This window comes from Squalius cephalus, assembly GCF_949319135.1.
Source record: "Squalius cephalus genome assembly, chromosome: 21".
Taxonomy (NCBI): domain Eukaryota; kingdom Metazoa; phylum Chordata; class Actinopteri; order Cypriniformes; family Leuciscidae; genus Squalius; species Squalius cephalus.
This window is the reverse complement of record NC_137142.1, coordinates 1,490,628-1,499,471: the sequence shown is the minus strand read 5'-3', so window position 1 is coordinate 1,499,471 and position 8,844 is coordinate 1,490,628. Positions and strand designations below refer to the sequence as shown.

The 8,844-nt window shown below is 44.1% G+C and overlaps 1 long non-coding RNA gene across 1 annotated transcript; it reads right to left on the bottom strand.

Moving 5' to 3' along the window:
- Positions 1–6,825: 6,825 nt before the first annotated feature.
- LOC307149059 lies at positions 6,826–8,236 on the bottom strand. Its single transcript, XR_013819519.1, has 3 exons — positions 8,180–8,236; positions 6,972–7,124; positions 6,826–6,882 (listed from the first exon to the last, which is right to left on the bottom strand). It is a non-coding gene; the product is annotated as an uncharacterized lncRNA (long non-coding RNA).
- Positions 8,237–8,844: the final 608 nt, after the last annotated feature.

The following is an 8,844-nucleotide window of genomic DNA, read 5'->3' as shown; positions in this document are numbered from 1 at the left end:
TGTGCTTGTGTAAGCTATACTGTTGTGATTCCCAGAGATTGTGCATGAATCTATTGCACATAAGAGGAGTATAAGATAAGCATTTGTACAGTTTCATTAATGCAGTTGTGTAGTTCCTCATTTCCAGCTAAGAACGGCTGTCTCGTGTCTGTCATGCTTCTCAGCCTTCTTTCTTTCAGTTCATTTAGTAATGTACTGTCCAAATACTGTGCCAAGATATACAAATAGGTTTAGGCCATTTTGATCTGAATGGAGGATTGGATCTGACATTATTATTTTATTATATATATTATTATTTCTTATAAAATTCTTATTAAACGTTTAGCAAAATTATTATTTAATAATGAGATAGGTCGCCAATTTTTTAATAATAGTTTTTATCTTTTGTCTGAGTGATGTTGGTAAGGACGTTGATGGCCTCCTCATATAATAGGAATATCGTCTATAAAAACTTTATAAAATTCTGATGTAAGGCCATCATTTCCAGGGTTTTTTTTTTTTTTTTTTGTGATTTTATACATCAATTTCATTTATAGGGTTTTAGGAATATTCAAATTTACTGAATTAATGAATGAATCACTCACTGCTCTTGACTGAATAACTTTAGTAGCTTTAATAAGGATCAGCCTTTATTCATATAGTCAAGCAATGCTTTTTTACATCTTATTGTTCAATTTCTGTGTTATTTCTGACTTGAATACTGTTAAATAGACCTATACTTTACCTGAAAAACCTAAAGCAGTCATGAAGTGAATTTTCAAGTTTTTCAAATGATTCCTTGTAAACATAATATTCTGTATTTTTGTATTTTCAAATTACAAATTACATTTTAATTAAATAATTTTTCTCACACCTGTATTTTGTATTTTATTTTTAAAACATTTGATGCGCAAGTGTAACAAAACACTTTTTGATGTATTTGTGGCCATGCCTGCTCATCGTGCCTTCTTCTTCATCATCATCTTCATCATAATCCTCTTCCTCTTCTTCATTATCTTCTTCTTAATCTTCTTCATCATCATCTTCTTCAGCTCTTGAGTCTATGGCAGCCCATAGAACCGTATAGTAAATAGTTGTGAATTTTGGCACACAGATAGAGGACAGTCTGAACATTAATCACAGCAATTTTGGAGTCTCTAACTCAATCACTCTAGCGCCACCAGCTGTCCAAATTTGCACTCACGTTTATGTTAGGTCTAGCGAAATTCTAACAAAATAAATTTCCTCTGATTCCTTCCATTCGATTGCACATTAAGACATAATTTTAAATGTTTCCGCCATTTTGAATTTTCCAAAACAAACCCTACTTTTTTTTACCTCGTACTAGACAGTTCATCCGAATTTCATAAAATCATCTCAGATCATCTTCAGACCATGCCGGCAAAAATGAATTAAAGTCCCCCTGTAGTCAATAAGTGTATCCCTTAAAACTCATCTTTGATCACCAAAATTACATATTTAAAGGTGCCCTAGAATTTGAAATAGAATTTATCTTGGCATAGTTAAATAACAAGAGTTCAGTACATGGACATGACATACAGTGAGTCTCAAACACCATAGGTTTCTCCTTCTTATTTAAATCTCGTTTTTTTGAAAAACACCCCTGAAAAACAGGCGAATCTCCACATAACACCGACTGTGACGTAACAGTCGGGATCATTAATATGTACGCCTCCAAAAATTTGCATATACCAGCCCATGTTCAATGCCAGGAGGAACTGCGCAGTCAACAGTCAAATGTCAACAGGCGCAGTTGATGTTTATCTATAATCGGATACCGCAACAGTTTAATTCGAAGTTGTTTGTTTGCTCTGCCCATTTCACCATGGACTGTTTTTCTAACCTGGGATAATATCAAGCAGGCTTCTCTCAGCGTCTCATACTGAAGAAGGGGGCAATTCCAACTATATTTCAGCAAGCGGTAAGTAGTGATTTACTACGGAAGTAGCGATCAACTTCACATTGTTTCTCTTAGTAGGATGAAAATAATCTTACTTAAACTGTGATTAATATACAGTATATACACTACAGAAAGCGATCAAATAACAATCCCTTTCCAATCGCCCAAGCTGTCAATCACACAGCGCGAGTTTACACTTGCCAAAACTCGTTGTGAAACCAATGACGCTGTTACGCTGCACAACGAAGCTCTTAATGTATTTACCTCATGTTTGCATTGGTGAAAGCATTAATGAGAGTACAGAAACTGCGTTGCAATGATAAGATCTTTTTTCACGCGATCAACAGGCTGTCATCTGCTCAATGCTCATCACTGCAACCTTTTATGTGATGGAAATAGATCTAAATACTTAAAAAAACTTCTCACGATTCGTTAATCTCGATAGCTGTAATAGTAAAAACGTATAATAGCTGTAATGGTAAAAGTTTTCCAGATAGTTTCACATGTAATGCTAGATATTTCATATGCAAGCATGTCAGCCAATCACAGCAGTGGGTGTTTACACTGAAGTCTCACAGCAGACACGCCCCTTCAAACAGAGTGTTCAAATCAGAGGCTAAAATCAGGCAAGGAAATATTCCTTTTATTTCTAAATTATTAAAAATTTGTATCTAAAAAACATGCTAACATTATAAGGGCACCCCAGGAAACATTATAAAATAATAAAATAATCCATGCAATGGCACCTTTAAGTATTTTTTCAGCATCATTACTCCAGTCTTCAGTGTCACATGATCCTTCAGAAATCATTCTAATATGATGATTTGATGCTCAAGAAACATTTATGATTACATGTGGGCGGAGTCTCTCTGCAAGCGCACTGCACTTGCAACCAAATCAATCATAAATCACAGCCAATCAGAAGAGTGTGTGGGCGGAGTCTCTGCAATGCTCAATGTTGAAAATGGTTGTGCTGCTACAGATTTGTCTGGAAATGGTCATACATTTTTATTTTTCAGGATTCTTTGATGAGTAGAATATTCAAGAGAACAGCATTTATTTGAAATAGAATCTTTTGTGACATTATAAATGGTCACTTTTGATCAATTTAACACACAGCCTTGCTGATTTTCCTTCAAACTAACAGAAACAGTGCTGAGCACAGGCACCGGCATTTCTTTACTGTAAATCCTGCACTGCATCACACTCACTGGGACATCATGGTCATGGCGCACTCGATGGGCGTCGTTAGTCTGCGGATCACGTCCTCCGTCAGCAGCTCTGGACAATGGGCCACAAAGCTGCACATGGCTGTGAGGAAGCAGAAACATGATGTTTTCCTGATGTGTGTGATAAACAGAGCAGAGAAAGCCATGCAGGGATGATGCAAGGTGTTTTACCGCACAGGGCTCCGGCACGGCCCTCCAGCATCACCTGCCAGCTGAAGGAGTCTCCTCTGGCCTTCTCCGCCTCCAGCTCCTTCTGCGAACGAGGGAACGCGTTACGCCACAGCAGCAGCATCTTGGGCAGGTGGTAACGCACTAAAGACGGTCCTGAGGAGATGAAACAACACAGCTGCTAATATTACTGCCATCATGTAAATGCTATTAGGCCAGAAACACACTGTGCTTCTGAGCCTCTTCATTTTTCAGGAGAGATGCTTCACACCGTATTCTAATTAGACGCGATGCAATAAGATTCCAGTGACATCAGTTTGTCCACATCTGATGCAACATGACTTCAAGATGGGACAAAATAAATCACAGCCAATCAGAAGGGTGTGTGGGTGGAGTCTATCTGCAAGAGCACTGCATATATACGTTGCATCCGCACCGCCAGTAGGAACTCTGAAGTGATGTAAGCTGCGCTCGTTGTTGTGACTTTTATTTTGACGGCGCTGAGAACGCAAGAGCCTGAGCAAACAAACAGTGCTCGCATTCTCTGTGTTCATTAGTTTTCGATCTGTCTAACAGTCCTGTCTAATACGTTATTAGACAGAACTGTTATACATAGAAAGTAGACAGTAATGAAAAGTTATTAGCGTATGCCGTGTGGTTGATATCCAGTGCTGCTGAGCAGAAATACATAATCAGGTTTCTCTTGGTCTCCTCAAAGTTGCGTTGGATTTTATCCTCAGCGTAAAGATTAAGAGGTCCATCTATCACTGTTTTCCATGTTCGTAGAGATCGTTTCTGGAGTAAATATATACGCAATCTGTGTTTACACAGCTTTTTTAAAAAGCGGGTGCTGGTTTTTCGTGTACATTCGGCCAATCAGTAAACACTAATGTCACGGATAGTTCCTACTGCGCTGGTTTAGACCGACTCTGGAGTAGGAGTAAGTTAGTTCCTCCAAAAGAGTTCCTAGAACTAAAATCGTTCCTAGTTCCTGCGCACAGACATCCGGGAACTTCCGCCAATAGTTCTAGGAACTATGAAAAGGTTCCTCCGGTGCGAAAGCTCCTATAATGTGGCAAGTAGCCGTGTGATAAGCAGGTTTATACACATCATTCATCCCGTACACGTTTACAGCTGGAACGCTGAACACATGGATGCAAGAGCCCATGTTAAGAGCTTATGTGATGAGGGGATCTGGTTGCTGGACTCACCTAAGGTCATGAGCGCTCCTAACAGCAGCCAGCCGGCTTGAGTCCGCTGGAGAGACAGACGGCTGTTCTGCGCTGCCAATCGCAGCAGATCCTCAGCTATACTCACCACCATCTGAAACACACCACTCACAATCTGGCTCTGTTACAGCACTCAGATACAGGTGCTTCTCTACAGGAGTCTGTGATAGCAGCCTCTATTTCTTCATGAATACACATTCTTCTAATACTAAATAAACATTAGAGGTGTAACAATATATCGCAATACAAAAATGCAACAATATGTATAGACTCAGACTGGGAGCGGGAGGGGTGGCAGTGTAGACTCAGACTGGGATTGGGAGGAGAGGCAGTGGAGACTCAGACTGGGATCGGGAGGGGTGGCAGTGTAGACTCAGACTGGGATCGGGAGGGGTGGCAGTGGAGACTCAGACTGGGATCGACTGGGATCAGGAGGGACGGCAGTGGAGACTCAGACTGGGATCGGGAGGGGAAGCAGTGGAGACTCAGACTGAGATTGGGAGGGGTGGCAGTGTAGACTCAGACTGGGATCGACTGGGATCAGGAGGGGCGGCAGTGGAGACTCAGACTGGGATCGGGAGGGGAAGCAGTGGAGACTCAGACTGAGATCGGGAGGGGTGGCAGAGTAGACTCAGACTGGGATCGGGAGGGGAAGCAGTGGAGACTCAGACTGAGATCGGGAGGGGTGGCAGTGTAGTCTCAGACTGGGACCGGGAGGAGGCAGTGTAGACTCAGACTGGTAGCAGGAGGGGTGGCAGTGTAGACTCAGACTGGGATTGGGAGGAGAGGCAGTGGAGACTCAGACTGGGATAAGGAGGGGAGGCCGTGGAGACTCAGACTGAGATCGGTAGGGGTGGCAGTGTAGACTCAGACTGGGATCGGGAAGGGTGGCAGTGTAGACTCAGACTGGGATCGACTGGGATCAGGAGGAACGGGAGTGGAGACTCAGACTGGGATCAGGAGGAGGCAGTGTAGACTCAGATTGGGAGCAGGAGGGGTGGCAGTGTAGACTCAGACTGGGATTAGGAGGGGAGGCAGTGGAGACTCAGACTGAGATCGGGAGGGGTGGCAGTGTAGACTCAGACTGGGATCGGGAAGGGTGGCAGTGTAGACTCAGACTGGGATCGACTGGGATCAGGAGGGACGGCAGTGGAGACTCAGACTGGGATCGGGAGGGGAAGCGGACGGAAGTGCTTGATATCATGGCGGACGGAAGTGGATGCAGTGAGGCAGGTGCTGCTCTACTAGAGTCTAATGTCATTTTGCAATTACGCCGACTTTAGCAAAGAAAATCTCGCAATGAGTGGAAGTACAAGTCTGCGCTCTATTTTTGGCGTGTTATAATAATTACCAGCTATATAGCGGTGTTAATGATCATGTCATTGCGACCATGCTGGAGCGGCGCTACAATGCCGGTGTTGGGAAAAGCCAACATCCCCACAAAGCACGTGTGCTTAACGTTTCATTGGAGCGGACAGTATGGAGCATACCACGATTTTTTAAATAATGGTAAAGCGCACTATGCACCTCAGCGCATTTCTTCATATAAAAATCGAAACATTAAAGGATACTACGTATTCCGGAAATTACTCGGCTACCTGTTGACAACAACTATTCTACTCTCTGGAGATGTCCAACTCAATCCCGGGCCAAATAAACAAACTGAATTCATTACGGTGGAGGCAGCCGGTGATGTGCGGGTGGCCGACGAGTTGGGTGAGTGCCAGGGTCCGGCGCTGTCCGCGGCTCCCTGTTTTTCTATGGGAATTGATATGGGTCGAGGAAATTTGTCCTCGTTGATTTTGCGGTCTTCTGATGTTGAACTGGACCCGGTAAATATTATTACTACGAAACTACAACAGCCTACTAAAAGGAAACTCTTAAATCCTGCAATTATTAAGCGCAAGAAGTGGAAATTCGTACAAACTGTAAATCAGGCTCGAATGCTGTGGGATCCACGAGCAAAACCTAAGGGATTACTTGGAGGACACATAAACATTCGTAGTGTCACAGGGAAAAGTGAACAAATTCAACATCTTATTGTAAACTCTAATTTGGATTACCTGTGTCTATCGGAGACCTGGCTACAAGAGAACAGCATTTATTTGAAATAGAATCTTTTGTGACATTATAAATGGTCACTTTTGATCAATTTAACACACAGCCTTGCTGATTTTCCTTCAAACTAACAGAAACAGTGCTGAGCACAGGCACCGGCATTTCTTTACTGTAAATCCTGCACTGCATCACACTCACTGGGACATCATGGTCATGGCGCACTCGATGGGCGTCGTTAGTCTGCGGATCACGTCCTCCGTCAGCAGCTCTGGACAATGGGCCACAAAGCTGCACATGGCTGTGAGGAAGCAGAAACATGATGTTTTCCTGATGTGTGTGATAAACAGAGCAGAGAAAGCCATGCAGGGATGATGCAAGGTGTTTTACCGCACAGGGCTCCGGCACGGCCCTCCAGCATCACCTGCCAGCTGAAGGAGTCTCCTCTGGCCTTCTCCGCCTCCAGCTCCTTCTGCGAACGAGGGAACGCGTTACGCCACAGCAGCAGCATCTTGGGCAGGTGGTAACGCACTAAAGACGGTCCTGAGGAGATGAAACAACACAGCTGCTAATATTACTGCCATCATGTAAATGCTATTAGGCCAGAAACACACTGTGCTTCTGAGCCTCTTCATTTTTCAGGAGAGATGCTTCACACCGTATTCTAATTAGACGCGATGCAATAAGATTCCAGTGACATCAGTTTGTCCACATCTGATGCAACATGACTTCGAGATGGGACAAAATAAATCACAGCCAATCAGAAGGGTGTGTGGGTGGAGTCTATCTGCAAGAGCACTGCATATATACGTTGCATCCGCACCGCCAGTAGGAACTCTGAAGTGACGTAAGCTGCGCTCGTTGTTGTGACTTTTATTTTGACGGCGCTGAGAACGCAAGAGCCTGAGCAAACAAACAGTGCTCGCATTCTCTGTGTTCATTAGTTTTCGATCTGTCTAACAGTCCTGTCTAATACGTTATTAGACAGAACTGTTATACATAGAAAGTAGACAGTAATGAAAAGTTATTAGCGTATGCCGTGTGGTTGATATCCAGTGCTGCTGAGCAGAAATACATAATCAGGTTTCTCTTGGTCTCCTCAAAGTTGCGTTGGATTTTATCCTCAGCGTAAAGATTAAGAGGTCCATCTATCACTGTTTTCCATGTTCGTAGAGATCGTTTCTGGAGTAAATATATACGCAATCTGTGTTTACACAGCTTTTTTAAAAAGCGGGTGCTGGTTTTTCGTGTACATTCGGCCAATCAGTAAACACTAATGTCACGGATAGTTCCTACTGCGCTGGTTTAGACCGACTCTGGAGTAGGAGTAAGTTAGTTCCTCCAAAAGAGTTCCTAGAACTAAAATCGTTCCTAGTTCCTGCGCACAGACATCCGGGAACTTCCGCCAATAGTTCTAGGAACTATGAAAAGGTTCCTCCGGTGCGAAAGCTCCTATAATGTGGCAAGTAGCTGTGTGATAAGCAGGTTTATACACATCATTCATCCCGTACACGTTTACAGCTGGAACGCTGAACACATGGATGCAAGAGCCCATGTTAAGAGCTTATGTGATGAGGGGATCTGGTTGCTGGACTCACCTAAGGTCATGAGCGCTCCTAACAGCAGCCAGCCGGCTTGAGTCCGCTGGAGAGACAGACGGCTGTTCTGCGCTGCCAATCGCAGCAGATCCTCAGCTATACTCACCACCATCTGAAACACACCACTCACAATCTGGCTCTGTTACAGCACTCAGATACAGGTGCTTCTCTACAGGAGTCTGTGATAGCAGCCTCTATTTCTTCACGAATACACATTCTTCTAATACTAAATAAACATTAGAGGTGTAACAATATATCGCAATACAAAAATGCAACAATATGTATAGACTCAGACTGGGAGCGGGAGGGGTGGCAGTGTAGACTCAGACTGGGATTGGGAGGAGAGGCAGTGGAGACTCAGACTGGGATCGGGAGGGGTGGCAGTGGAGACTCAGACTGGGATCGACTGGGATCAGGAGGGACGGCAGTGGAGACTCAGACTGGGATCGGGAGGGGAAGCAGTGGAGACTCAGACTGAGATTGGGAGGGGTGGCAGTGTAGACTCAGACTGGGATCGACTGGGATCAGGAGGGGCGGCAGTGGAGACTCAGACTGGGATCGGGAGGGGAAGCAGTGGAGACTCAGACTGAGATCGGGAGGGGTGGCAGAGTAGACTCAGACTGGGATCGGGAGGGGAAGCAGTGGAGACTCAGACTGAGATCGGG